This window comes from Trichechus manatus, unplaced genomic scaffold (assembly GCF_000243295.1).
Source record: "Trichechus manatus latirostris isolate Lorelei unplaced genomic scaffold, TriManLat1.0 scaffold00127, whole genome shotgun sequence".
NCBI classification, from domain to species: Eukaryota; Metazoa; Chordata; class Mammalia; order Sirenia; family Trichechidae; genus Trichechus; species Trichechus manatus.
Window position 1 is genome coordinate 6,946,738 of NW_004444063.1, and position 15,522 is coordinate 6,962,259.

The window sequence follows — 15,522 nt, forward strand, 5'->3', positions numbered from 1 at the left end:
AAGGCCTCGACAGTTCTCAGATGTTGAGTGGTAGCCTTCTGCTTCTATGACGGCCACACGTTGCTGGGATTCACACTCTACCCAAACACAGTGCTAGTGTCCTGGATACAGCAATGGATAAGACTGGCCCCGCCATCAAGGAGCTTCCAGGAAAGGGAGAGAGACAGAGAATAAAGAAGTGAACACATGCACCATCAAGATAATTTCCGATAGCGATAAGTGTTATTAATAAAATAAAGCAAAGGAGTGTGATAGAGGCGGGTACCATGAGATTGGGTCATCAGGAAAGGCCCCCCTGAGAAAGGGGCATCTGAGCTCAGGCCTGAATGACGAGAGAGAGACAACCATAGGAAGAATGCAGCGGGGGGTGGGGGGGTATAGAGCAGTACCAAGGCCTGATGTGGGAATAACCTGGAAGTGTTTGAGGAAAAGGAAGCCAACGTAATTGAGGAGGGAGAGCAGAAGGGGATGTGTCATAAAGTCAGGCAGGGCTATATTTCCTATAGCCTCTTAGGCCCTGATAAGGACCCTGGATTCTATTCCAAGTTGGAAGATTTTAAGCAGGTAGTGGCATGATCTAATTTAGGTTTTTCCAGGACGAGTCTGTCTGCTGTTACAGAGTAAACAGCAGTGAGACAAGAGCAGAATCAGGGAGACCAGTGAGGAAGATCTTACAGGGGAGAGGCAATGGTGGCCTGGGCTGGGCTGGTAGAGGTGGATTGGCAAGAAGTGGATGAATTCTCTATGTATTTTGAAAGTAGAACTGAAAGAAGTTGCTGACAGATGGGATGTGTGGTGTTAGAGAATGAAAGGAGTCAAGGATGAGTCAAAGGACTTTGGCTGAGCCACTGAGCAGATTGGCTTGCCATAAACTAAAATGTGAAAGACTATAGAAGAGCAGGTTGGTGGGGTAGTGGGAATATGAGAGTTCTGTTTTTGCTATTGTATTAATCATGATGCTGCAATTAATAAGTAACTGTAAGCACGAGTAAAACTGGCTTACATAGCAAGGGAATGTATTGATTCTGATAACTGAAAAATCTAGATATAGTCCAGAATTCAGGCATGGTTTTATCAGAGCCTCTTCTCTACTTCTAATTCTCTCTGCTTTGCCCTTCTCTGTGCCTTGACTTTATTCTCAGTCTGTCTTCCCTTGAACTCGTTGCCATCAAGTCGATTTCTGACTCATAGCAACCCTATAGGACAGAGCAGAGCTACCCCATAGGGTTTCCAAGGATCGGCTGTTAGACTCAAACTGCCAACTTTTTGGTTAGCAGACGTAGTTCTTAGCCACTGTGCCACCCGGGCTCCAAACCCACCAGAAGAAGAAAAAGCTTCTACTGCTCCAAACATTAAATAGAAGTCCTAACTTTTATTTAATCTGATTGGACCAACTTAGATCACTAATCATTGTGGCAATGGGGATAGAGTTATACTAATTGCCTTGAGCAATCAGAGACCACCACTGAAATTGTGGTGGGAGCATCTGTTTACCAAAGGGAAGGAGTGGAATGGTTGCTGGGAAAGCAACCAACCGTGTCCACAGAGCCAAGGTTAGCTGAAGATGTTATTTAAATTTCCAAGTGGAGCTATCAAGAGGAAAGTTGAATATAGGAGTTCAGAGCTCAGGGAAGAGATCAGGCTGGAAAATAAAGATTTAATCTTCATTGGTGTAGATAGTACTTAAAACCATGATGCTAGAAGAGGACACCTGAGAAGTGAGTGTAAATGCAATCTGAGGACTGAGCCCTGGGGCAATCCAACATTTAGAGGCAGGATTATTCCTGAAGAGAAGCAGACAAGGGCGATTACAGAGGAGCAGCCAGCCAGTGAGGAAGGGGGAAGAGGATTATGTTGTCAAGGACGCGAGAGAAGAAAATATTCAGAAAAATGTTCCCTTCAGCTGAGTTCAATGCTGCTGAGCGAAAAAGCAAGATGAGAACAGAGTCATGGCCTTTGGATTTGGCAACGTGGAGGTCATTAGTGACCTGACAAGTACGTCCTTAGCGGAAAGACTATGAGCTGAAGTGAGGGATAATGAGTTTAGACAACTCTTTCAGGGAGTTTTGCTGTGAATTGGGAAGAGAGTTGGGAATCTGAAGGGGACATGACATCAAGTAAAATCTAGTCCACCATGGCTAGAACCAGTACCCATGAAGTCCACAGCTGTGGTCCAAGAGGAGCAGCCAGGACCAAGGACAGTTATTTTCTTCTTTGTTCTGTGATAATCATAGACTTGGAGTAGCCCTAGGCTAGGAGCCCCTCTTTGCCCCTCAGCCCATTGGTGTCCCTCTATCAGAGCATGTAGCCTACCATGGTGTACCCACCCACATCCACCTCTTCTCAGCAGCCCAGGCTGGCCCAGGGCTGGGCACAGAGTGGAGAGGATGACTGAGTCCCATTCACTGTGATATTGGCCTGGTGATTGACAAAAGTGATTGATAGGGATAGGGAGTTAGGGAGCATCGGAGAGTTTGGAGCTGGACAGAAAGGAAAGTGAAGGATGAGGGACAGTAGAGGACCAACGGCCAGCATGGTGGCAGAAACAGCATGGATGCTGGAAATGCATGAGTCTGTGTTCAGGTGGGATGTGCAAGGGTAAGGGCGACAGGAGGGAGAACTAAGGTCTTGGAAGTGATTGACTAGAAGAACAGGGTTTAAAGGTCCAGGTCATCCTCAGAGGCTGCTGAAAGACAATTGGTGGTACCTGAGCTGGGAGAAGCTCCCTAAGCTGGTGTTCCCTCTGAGCTGTGTTGAGTTTCTTGACTCATGCCACAAAGAAAGAACACCAAATACCAGCCCAACACCACTGTCAACACCAGTGAAAGGAGCCACATAAGGAGATAAGCAGCATGATCATCTACTCTCATTATGAGGGGCAGGATCTATCTGTGGCTGACTCGGGGAGCTACGCAACAACCCTACAGACCACCCACACTGCATTCTAGGGAGTATCACCATGACAAGATCTAGATGTAGGGTTGGGGTTGGGGGATCAAACAAGTGGCCAAAGCCATAGGGAATAGGTGATTTATGATAGCTGTTGTTCTGCCCATCGCCTGAGACTACCTTAGTCTGGTCTAGGAGAATTAACATCCCCATTGAGAACTTCAGTGAAGCAGTTTCCCTGGACAGATCAGTGAAGAGGGTGAAAGGAGGATCTATGAAGAATGCCAGGAAGTTTGGGAATTTTCTGTCCTGGATCCCAGAGGGCACAGGAAGACTTTGTGAGATGGGAGGACGGGTTGGAAGAAGAGTCACTGATAGGGGATGGAGGAGGGTAGGGGAGCAGTGAACTGAGAGGTCTATGTCACAGGTGTCAGACTATAGCCAGGAGATTACATGGTACCCCTGAGTGTGGGCAAGGGTGGAGTGATGAGACCTCATGCCTCTCTGGAAAGGCTTAGTCTTGGTTGGATTGATTGTCATGGGGGCTAAGGGGCGGGAGGCTCTATAATAGCCCAGGGCATGGGTAAGGATCTTGACTGCCCATTGCCTGGATACTCGAATGAGCCAATGGTGACACATTCGATGAAAGGAAAAAAAAAAGGGGAGGGGGGACAACAAACGATCAAAGAATGAGTGATCAGTTCTGAAATCCAATTTCCAAAAAGGCAGCAGAGGCTCAAAAAAAGGCAGACCATCAGCTACCATTACTGAACATTTTGATCAAGAACCCAATAGCTGGATCCTGCTCAAAGGGAGGAAAAGCATGGAACAGAACTTCAAATTCATATGGAAACCACACCACTGGATCCACTGAGACTGGGGGAGCCTCCGAATCTAATTCCCAGAAATACTCTTTAAACCTTGAACTGAAACTGTCCCATGAAGCCACCATTAAACAAAACAACGGTTTAGTCCCACTAATAAAGAATGTTTACTTTGAGCATTGTGCTCTTAGAAAGAATTATATATGTGAGTTTAAACTGACAACAGTTAATCTTAAGCACAGATAAGAACAGTAAGAGGCTGAGAGCCTAAATCAATGGTGATGAAACAATATGGGTAGAGACAGTGAGAATGGTGACTCATAAAGTAGGTAACCAATGTCATTGAACTGTTCATGTAGAAATTGTGAATGGATGTATGTTTGGTTGTGTATATTACCACCAAAAAGGAAATAAAATATTATTAAAAAAAAAAAAAAAAAGCCAGGCCAGGAAGGATTGAGTCAAGCCAGTGAACAACCTGCCCTCTTGGCTGCGCAGGGGAGGCCTGGGCCTCAGCCATGCCTTGGGATGAGATGGCACTGACTCACGGAAAAGATGCCACAGTCAGGGACAATATGAGTTTGTGGGGGAGGATTTTAGAGAAAGACCTATAAGATGTTCCTTTGCCTGGACTTTTATTTCCTTCCACTTCTCAGCCTGTGTTATCTGGATCTCACACCCACCTCTGCTGATACTTCCCCAGTCCTGCCTTCACCTCCATTCCCAGAGCAGCCAGCTCCTGACCTCCATCCAGCCTGTCTTCTCTACAGCAGCACGTATTTACAGGGAAACAATCTCATGATTCTGAAATTTCAACTATTACATGTATCTCAACTTGCTTTCTTTTTAAAAAGATAGCATCTTTCTGGTTACAGATGTGATGTATGTTCATTAGAAAAAGTTTGGAAAACTCAGAAAAGCAGCAAAAAGGGCAAAAACCACCACCCTCAATCCCAATCTCAGAAGTAACAATTTCTTATTTCTAACGCATTGTCTTAGTTATCTAGTGCTACTATAACAGAAGTATCGGAAGTGGACGGCTTTAACAAACAGAAGTTTATTCTCCTACAGCCTAGTAGGCTAGAAGTCCATATTCAGGGCATCAGCTTCAGGGGAAGTCTTTTTCTCTCTGTTGACTCTGGAGGAAGGTCCTTGTCGTCAATCTTCCCCTGGACTAGGAGATTCTCAGCACAGGGACCCCGGGTACAAAGGACGCGCTATTCTCCTGGATCTTGCTTCTTGGGGGTATAAGGTCCCCAATTCTCTGCTTGTTTCCCTTTCCTTTTATCTCTTGTAAGACAAAAGGTGATGCAGACCACACCCCAGGGAAACTCCCTTTACATTGGATCACGGATGTTACCTGAACAAGGGTGTTACATCCCACCCTAATCCTCTTTAACCACAGGTAGAGATTATGATTTATAACACATAGGAAAATCACAAAATGGAGGACAACCACACAATCCTGGGAACCATGGCCCTAACCAAGTTGACACATATTTTCTGGAGACACAATTCAATCCATGACACACATCATTTGGTGTTTTTCCTGACTCTACCAAGCTCTTTCATTTTCTTCTTCTTTTAATCGAAACCACCTTAGTGAATGTTCGCCAAAGAACATTTCTTTTTGTTTTTCACTGTTACGCAAGCCCCCACTGGAGAGCAGCATATATTTTTAGTGGGACGAGCACCCTACCAAGAAACCTGAGACTCCAAAAATATTTGTGGGTGCATTCTGTCCCAAGAATCATAAAAGGTTTAGTCACTCAACAAATATTTGTCGGAAGAATAGGTTTCACAACCTGTTCTCACGTACGGCACTGTAACCATTTCCAGGCATTATTATGCATTATCTTATGCTATTATCTTTAATGCTGCATAGTATTTTATCCTGAGTATATAACAATTTATTTATCTAACCCACTATTGTTAAGCCCTGGTGCCATAGTGGTTAAGAGCAACAGCTGCTAACCAAAAGGTTCGCAGTTCAAATACACCAGGTGCTCCTTGGAAGCTCTGTGGGGGCAGTTCTACTCTGTCCTATAGGGTCGCTATGAGTCAGAATCAGTTTGATGGCAATGGGCTTGTTTTGTTTGTTTTTTACTATTGTTAAATGTTGAAGTTGTTTCAGTTATTTTATATTATAAATAACAGCGTGTGAATATCTTCGAATATTTATATATAGCTAATTCTGCACATTGTTTCCTGAAGATAAATTCCTAGAAGTATAATTTCTGGATCAAGTATAAAAAAAAAAACAACCTGTTGCCATCAAGTCAATTCCGTCTCATAGCAACTCTACAGGACAGAGTAGAACTGCCCCATAGGGTTTCCCAAGGAGCGCCTGGTGGATTCAAACTGTTGACCTTTTGGTTAGCAGCCAAACTCTTTAACCACTATGCCACCAGGGTTTCCTGGACCAAGTATAGTTACTTAAAATTTCCACACATTTTTCCAAATTGCCCTCCCATCCCCAAAAGGCTGATCCAAACCCATGTCATAAATTCTTTCCAATAGAGGGGTGGGTTAATGAATTTGACTTTACCCAAACAATTTGTCCTTGGTTCCTGAGAGAGAACTGTAAACCTTTGGAATTTTCTGAGTAATTTCCAAGTAATTGCCTTTATGATCTATAGGCCTCCAGACTCAGGGTTGTAGTGAGGGTAACGTGCACCCAGGAACAATCTCTAAGCTGTGTCCCCCCGTTTCAAGATGAATAGACGTTGATAGCAGCTATGCATCAGCAGAAACACCTTCCCGCCTCTTGTCCAGCTGCTTCAGTCAGGCGCCTTTTATATTTGTGGCATCTCGGAATGTCATTTGACACTTAGTCTGTTGCCCCTTTGCACTTGCACCCAGGGGTAAGTACCACTCTCTGCCCACCCTCCCCCCCCCCCGCCAACTATGTCTGCTTGAGGAAGGACGTTGGGCCAGAATGGGTTAATAGAAACTGCTCAGTGGCATCCCACCCCCACACCCGCCCTGCCAAGTGGCACCTAGGGCAGGTGCCATACCTGCCATACCATAGATACACCTCTGTCCAGACCACATCTGAGAGTTTATGCTAATGAGGTGATTCTTGTGGGGCTGGTCAGGCCAGAAAGACCACTTTGTGGTATCAGTTGACCTCAGGGGAGGTGGACTGATTCAATCAATCTTGCCTATGTAATAAGACTCCAGTAAAGGCTCTGGACAAGGAAGCTCCATGGGCTTCTTGGTTGGTGAAAGACATTGATGTACATGGGAGGATAGCATGTCCCTTTTTAGGGGACAGAAGCTCAATGTTGGGAACTTGCCCAAATCTCTCCCCATACGTCTCTTCATTTGTATCCTTTCTGCTGTAATAAAACTGTAATTTTAAGTATAGCACTTTCCATAAGTTCTTTGAGTTGTTCTATTAAATTATCAGACTCTGCTGGAAGCCAGCAGATCAGAAGTGAAGGGGTCTGAGAATCCCTGAGCTTACAGCTGGTATCCCGAGGGTAGAGGGAACCGTTGAATTTGTAGCCAACAGGTCAGAAGTGAGGGTTTCCTGGGGACTCCAAAGCTTGTGGCTGGTGTTTGAGGTCTTGGGCCAATTTGGCAGTCTGGAGGACTGTGTGTTCTGTAATTTGTGAGATCTGACTTAGCTCTGATGGTTATGGTCAGAGGAAGGAATACTGCATGTGCAGCTGGTGTCAGAACAGAAGTGGCAGAGAAGTGAAAAGTGGAGAGTTGACATACACTTGCAAGAGGTGATTACCATGTTTTAAATTTGATGATAGAATAGTTGTACCTTATTTTCACTGACATTTTCTTAGATAGCTTGTGGGATTGACTAATTTCCATATATTTACTAGCCATTTTTTTCTTTTCTGTATTACTTAGTCAACTTTTTGTCCATTATTCTTTTGAGGTGTGTTTGAGTTGCAAAAGTTTTAAAATTTCATGTAATATTTTTATGTACTATTTGGGCTTTCTAATCAATTGATCTATCTATCTCTGTGCTGGTACCACAGATTAAATTTTTATGTTATTCCTTGTGCTTATTTATTGTGGCATTTTAATATTTAGTATTATTCTCCTTTTGCAAATGTTTTTCAGCCACGTTCTTCAAATGAAATTTAAATGTATTTCATTAAGTTTAAAATTGAGATTGCATTAAATATGAACATAAATTTGGGGGGAATTGACATCTTCACACTATTTAGTATTTTAATTCAGCCTGTGTTACCTGGATCCCACACCCATGCATTCAAGTCTTCTTTTATGACCCTCCATAAAGTCTTACGGTGTTCTTTGTCTAGATCTTGCGCATATCTTAAATTCATTCCCATTCTATTTTTTGTTGCTTTGGTGAATGGGCTCTTTTTTCCTGTATATTTTGACTGTTATATTTTTACATTTAATAAATACTCAACCACCTTACAATTACTTCTATTTGGTACGAAAAATTTTTATTTGCATCTCTTCGAGTTTCTACTCACTAGGTGCTCAGTTTGGGACTTTCATCATTTTCTCTTCCATCCACATATGGATGCAGAACTAAATTTCAGTAATCCAAAGCAGGACATGATCAGAGCCCAAGCAGAAGTATAGATCAGCATGCACTCCTGTCCTTAGAAGAAGACAGGTGATCTTTCCCCAAACGGATCATTTGCGCTTGCCTTGGAAGATGAGTTCAGAGTGAGTGAGACAGGAAGGATGTAGTCCTCCCAGGCAAGGAACCGTGAAACAAGTCTCCCAGGAGGAGCAAAACAGAGTTAGGTGGAGTGGAGAGCGCATGGAGGAGGTTGTGGCTGGAGATTTAGCAGAACCAGATCTTGGGGGCTTTGGGTTAGCTGGAGGCCCTGAACTTCATGCACTGGACATTGAGGATCCACCCTTGAGACCATGGTGAGGAGAATGGAGAGGCCCCAAGGAGGAGGAGGGGTTGAAGATGAGTATGTTCTGGGGCAGGGGTTACGGAAGGGGGCCATGGGGAGCAGGGGGTACCTGGAAGGAGGCAGAGAATGACTACGAGCCTGTTGCCCAATGTTCCCTCTTCCTTCAAGCACCATTGTCTGTCCCCTCACCACCTGATGAAACCTTTCCCGACCCTTTCTATGGGTATAATTAGAGGTCCATCCTCCCTGCTCCCAAAAGGCCCATGTTGACTCTTGCACAAAAATTGATGCCCTGGGTTGTTTTTAACTCTCCGCCAGACTATGGTCTTATTGGTGTGTTTTGCATCTGTTTAAAGATTTCTTTTTCATTCTAAAATTCTACGGCACCAAACCTTTACTGAGTGCCTTCTGAATGTCAGATGCTGAGCATGACGCTATGCATGCTAACTGGGGGAGGGGAGGGGGTCTCAGTCCTCTGCTGTGAGTGAGAGGGCAGCCCTGTGGGTTTCAGTCTAAATCTCCACAGGTGTTGGTGGTCTAGTAGTCTCCCTCACTGCTTTACCCTTCAGTCTCTGGGAATTCACCTTGTGAAACTATCTTCTTTGCGTCACATGCTTGGCCCATCCTGTCCATCATGGGTGTTTTCCATTCCGTTGCCTTTTTCTTGTTTGGGAGCTTCCGTTGACTAAAACTTTTTAAAAAATTATCTGGAGTGGAGCTGATGTTGTATCCGCACATATGTAAGATGGACCAGTATTTTGGGTAGATTCCTTGCTGCTGTGTCATCACTGAGAGTTTGTGGTTGTCTCTACGAATGCAGAGGATATTCTTTTTCCTTTCCTCTGGGGTTTGCCCCCACTCCTCTCTCCAACCACAGGGAGGCTGTAACATTTTCAGGGTGAGAACAAGGACTCCAGTTGTTGAGGTTACACTGGCCATATTTTCCCACTAAGAAAATATTGGCTTTTGACTTCAATTAGCCTCTTCGCAAGGAATTAATTCTCCTTTTCCCTTTTCATGTAAGAAACTCTCTATTTTAATTTTAAGAGATTTTATTGAGAAATGATGTTGAATTGCATTGAATTCCCTTTTATATGATTTTTATCAATTTTCCTGTTAATAGATGTAGTGAAAAGAACACAAGCTTGAGAATTGAATAGCCTTGGGATCAAATCTCATGCCAGCTGTGGAACCTCAGGCAAGTTACTTCAATTTTCTAAGTCTCAATTTCCTTATCTTTAAAATTAGATGCATAAGTTAGTACAGGAGGCTCTGGGTGCTGCTAATGGTTAAGCTTTCAGCTACTAACCAAAAGGCTGGCTGTTTGAATCCACCCAGAGGCTCCTAGGGAGAAAGGCCTGACAATCTCCTTCCAAAAGATTACAGACATTGAAAATCTTACGGAGTGCAGTTTTACTCTATAACAGATGGCGTCACCATGAGCCGGAATCCACTCGATAGCAACTGGTTTGTTTTTGTTTTCTTTTGTTAGTACAAGTGACTGCAGGGAATTCTAACTCACTCATGCCAGCTAGGTCTAAAAGGGAATTGAAAGAAGGTCACTGGGAAGTATCACCTGAGATTTATTTTGAGATGCAACACAGTTGGTCCTGAGCCATCTTCCAGGCTGTTTCTTTTATCGACTTCCTCCACCCCTAATTTGTTCTTGCAGAGAACCCAACAATGAATTCCTCTGTTTCTCATCTCTGATTCTCATACCTGTTTCATTTTTCGCTTTCTCTGCAGATATGTACTGTGCAGAAAAGGACTATAGTCTCAGTTCCAAATTCCCAGGGAAGAATTATGATGGGTTCAGTTATTGGACCAGTTATTGGTCATCTGGATCAATCATCAGTGACCCAGGGACAAGGTCACATTTTGCCACTGCTATTGCAAAATTGGGAGTCCTGGTTGTGCAGTGGTTAAGCGCTCAACTGTTAACCAAAAATGTGGGCAGTTTGAATCCACCAGCCGCTACTTAGAAACCCTATGCAGCAGTTCTACTCTGTCTTACCGGGTCACTATGAGTAGGAATCGACTCGACGGCAGTGGGTTTGGTTTTCGGTTTTGGATTGCAAAGTTGACGATGTAATGGAGGGCATAGCAAAAGCAGATATTTTCTGAAGAAGCCACTATTAGCGTCCACCTCAAGGGGACACTTACATTTTAGAATTGCTAGGAGTAGAATATGAACTCATCATGCAATTACACCTCAATAAATCTTAAGGCCCTGCCCCTGGATGCTTGTTCCACATCAGCCTGGCATCCTGGGAATAGAGTCTACTTAACTTTAGTAAAATCCAACTTATGTATTTAATGTGACTGTTAAAATTTCATTTAGGATTTCTGTACCCATATTTATATCCAATATTGGCCTATCCATTTTTAGTTGCTCAAAAATCTGATGATGCATCAGGTTTTAGCAGTTTGTCTGTATTTACCTCGTGTATTGTATTGGGTGACAAATAATGTTTTATATGGTTTGAAATAATTTATATAATATAGGGACTATTTATGTTAAAAAAAAAAAAAACTCTCCCTAGGGGGCAGTGGATGGTGCATTGGACTGGGAGTCAGAACACTGGAATTTGTTTTGGTTTTGGTCTTAATTTTCTGTGTGTCCTTGGGCAAGTCCTTGCTCTTCCCTGGGCCTCAGAAGATTGAGGAGGACAGGCAAGCTGGCTCAGATGGTCTCTTGGATCACCATCCAGAGGGCCATTATGGGCTTTGGGAGTATTTCTTTCGGCAGGCCCTGCTCTGCACCTTTCTGGCACCCTCCAGCAGATTTCTAGCTAGTGGTTTTTTCCACCTTTGAAGTGCTTTGTGTTGCGTGTGCATTTTTCTTCTAGCCTGAACGCACTGTTTTTGTTTTCCATGAGCCTAAGCAATGGGCATTGTCTTAGGCATTGATTTCTTGGTTTGTTGTAATATGCTCTGAGAATGGGAAGCGTCCTGCCTGCCTTCAAGGGACACACTACCCTCTCTTTGGAAAGCCTCTTCTCCTTTGACTTCCCTGACACCTGGCTCCTCCTTGAGTTCGTCTTCCCACCAGCTTTGAAAGGGTTGGTCTCTGGCCCCTTGCCCTCTCTTTATAACTTCTCCCTAAGCTGCCATGAGCCACCCCAAAGGTCCTCATGGCCACCTAAACCCTAACCTCTCTCCCCAGTCTCAACTCCATGAGAACCTCTAATGGCCACCAGAGAAGAGGAGTCCCAGGGCAGACATCAGAATCCCCAAGGTCAGAGAGATGAGGTAGCAGTGACCCTCTGCTCATGCCCTATAGTTCCTTATGGGAGGGGACATCATACTGATTTCATTGATAATCTTCCCATGACCTGCTTCTCCTCTCCAGCACCCTAGCCCTTACTGAACCAAGACAGGGGTCTGGAAATGATTTCTTTTAATAGATTTTTTCCTTCTTACAAAAATGTTTATCCGCTGTAGAAAATTTGGAAAACATAGATAAATTCAAAGAAGAAAATATTCATTATTCCACCACTCAGACATAATCACTATTAACTTTTCTTCTATTTTTTCCCCAATGAAATTATAAATGCTTTTAGACATAATTGGAATCATACTGAATATACTGTTTTATAACCTGTGTTTTTCAATTGGCCATGTGCCATGAACATCTCTCCATTTCATTGTGCAGTCTTCTGCATCTTCATTTTTATGGGCAGTTGAGCATACACCATCCTATGGATGTACAAAAAAAATGTATTCAACCTTGTGATTAGGCATTTGTATTGTTTCCAACTTGGCACTACTGTAAAGAATATTGCAATGACAATCCTTGTGAACAAATAATTCCTGATTTTTTTCTGTTGTATAAATTCCTAAGCAAACCCACCCAAGATTGTCAAAGGGTGAGAATTTTTTAAGGTTTGTGACACACTTTTGCCAAACTGCCCTTCAAAAAGGGTAGAATGTCAGACCCTCAGATGCCCACACTATCTCATCATCTCTACTCTGCTTTTATTGTTTGAGATCATCTGGTTGGCTGCTGGGGCTGAGCTGCCTGGGTGATCACTGGGAAAAAGAGTCTGGATTCAGGATGTGTAGAGATAGGCATGGAGGGCTTCCAGGTGAGTCAGGTGGGGCTTATAGAATGCTGGTCCTCCCTGCTCTCAGTGCCCCTTTGACATGCCTGGGGGAGGGGACCCCTCCACAGTCTCTGGAAGAAGGAGACAAAGAACCTGGCAGTGGAAGGTGGTGGAATTCAGGTAGTGGCTTCACATTTTACCTGGATGGGCATTTAGGCACAGACAGGGGGCATTTCTTTCATGACTTGCCTCTTTATGACTTTGGTTCATTTATCTTTTTCTTATTGATTTGGGTTACATGCTAAACCTTTTGTTGTCTGTGGCATAAATATTTTTCAAGTTATCTGTTTATCTTTTAAAAATTTTAATGGTGGTTTTTAACATGTAGAATTTCTAAATTTGCACATAGTCCAATCTTCCCATCTACCAGTTTTTTTCTTTTGTGGTTTCTGTCTTCTTCATTGTGCTTAAAAGGATCTTCCCCATCCCCCAGAAGTTATAACTATTTATTGATATTTTCTTCAAGTTTGTTTCATTTTCAAAGTCTTAAAACCTGAGGTTTATTTCCCATCAAATCTTGAGCTTGTGTGTGGGAGACATATGCATAGATGTCTACTCAGGGACCTGGAGGTGTTGGTGGCTTGACCAGCCAGAACTTCCAGCCCCTGGACTTAGAACAACTCCCAAGGACTTCATATTTGTCTTTACAAGCCTCTGGGAAGATCCCAGGACCCCTCCCATTATTTAATTGGACTTTTTAAAGAAAAAGAATCTAGTTGCTTGTGTTTGTCTTGTCAGCTCATTAGAGGATTTTCTGTTAGAAAAAACCTTCCCAAATAATCAGGTCTGATAGGTGGGCAATGGCATTTCATAGAGCAAGTGCATGCCATGTGTGCAAGGACTTCTTGTTTGTTCACTTCTACATCCTCAGTACCTAAAACAATGCCTTGCACATAGTGGGGACTCAATATACACTTGTTAAATGAATGAATGCATGAGATGACTATCATGTATCCATTCTTCAAATTTAAAGAGGTAGTAACATGGGAAAAAATTATGTTGTGAAGCTTAAACAGTAGCATACGCACCAAATAAACTATATTCATCATTCATGCATTAATTCAACAAATATTTATTCAACTGCTATGTATGGGGAAAAATACTGGGTTGATGTCTGGATTAAATGAGCTAATAAATATAAAGCGCTCATAAATAATGCCTGGCATGTACTAAGCACTACAGAAGTGTCTGCTATTGTTATTATTAGGTAATACACAAAATTGCATTGGTCATTATCTTTTCGGGATGAGATTACAAACTGATTTTAATTTATATTTTTATGTACTTTCCCAAACTTCTATACTGAACAATTTTTTGGGGGGTGGGGGGTGGAATTCACTACTTGTCCAGGTACTGGCCAGTAACTTGAAATTTGCCTCTGAAAATGAAGGGTGCTGAGAGACCAAAGAAAAGAGGTGGGCAAAGGAGTATGTTAGGCAGACTTACACAGGAGGCCAAGTCCTGGGCAGCAGCAGGATCAGAGCAGATCTCCACCCCCAGCAATGGGAGGGCAGAGGTTTTATAGTGGTGATGGATAATAGTGGCTCCATGCCAGAGGCTTATATAAGAATGCAAACTGTAGTGAGCTGGTGGACCACATGGGGATGCCCATGTTCGGCCTCGCGAAGCATGTTTCCCCTTCAGTCCACCCGCCGACGTTGGCTTTTACAATCTGTCACGTTTTCTCTCTTGTGCCGCTACCCCTCCTCCTCTTATGTCATAGCACAAGAGACCCCATTCTCTCCCTGCTGGGAACAGATATAGAAGTGGGTGTGACCAGGTGCTGCATGGTGCCTGTGCATGTGCAAGAGACAGAGAAACTTACTGTGTTCCCAGAACAAGGGGAAAGCTTCTCTTATGAGGAGAAGGAACTGAGGGAGAGAAGGTGACTCAATTCCCATCCTGCTTATCAGAGAATGCTCTGGGCCCAAGGTCTTTACTTAGGCATCCTGGATAGAAGGCACAGAGGCGGACCATTCCCCCAACACTGCTATTCAATAAGAGACATAAGTGAAACACTGTTTGCAGCTCTCTGGCCATTTCATCATATGTTCAAAGCCTTTGCTCTGGATAGGGTAGCTATCCTCAGTGGATTCTTTTCTGGGTCCAGATTTTCAGCCCAGTGATTCAGATTTGTAGTGGTTAGAATAAACAGAAACAGAAATGTGACTCAGATCACCCAACCCCACCAGCCAGAGCTTCCATCTCACAGTGTCTGCAGTGATGAGGGTAGGGGAGGCATCATGCTGTGTGTCCAGTTCCATAACCACATCCTCTGAAGGGCTGGTAAGAAGTACAGTGAGTGGATCAGTCAGAATTCTTGGTTGCAAACAATAGAATTCATGCTGATTATTTTAAAGAGGTTTCTCACAGCATTGTTGGAAATGTTCAAGAAAAAGGCTCAAAACTCATCTTTCATGAACAGCTCACAGAACCATGCTACAGAATCATCCATCATTTCTGCTGCCACCCTGGTAACACCAGCAAGATGGAGGCCATGTATAGGATCTTCTCCCTCTCATTGCTGGCTTTTAAATCTAAGGCTCATGGGGACTTGTCTCATTGGTACAGTGTAAGTCACTCGCCACCCCTAGCTGCAAGGGAGGCTGGAAAAGTAAGTTTTCTGGATTATATCTTGGGAAGGAAGTATTTACAATGTTGGAAACTATCAAAACCTAGGAGAGTGTTCAAAAATGTTGGGGAGCTACAAATAACAGCATTCACCACTGTCAGAGAAGCAGGGCCCAGATGTCCTAAATGCAGGAGCCTGAGCCCAGAGTGGTTGCGCCCATCTTAGGCTGGTTCTTAGGGCCACTAGCAGACTGGACACAAGGT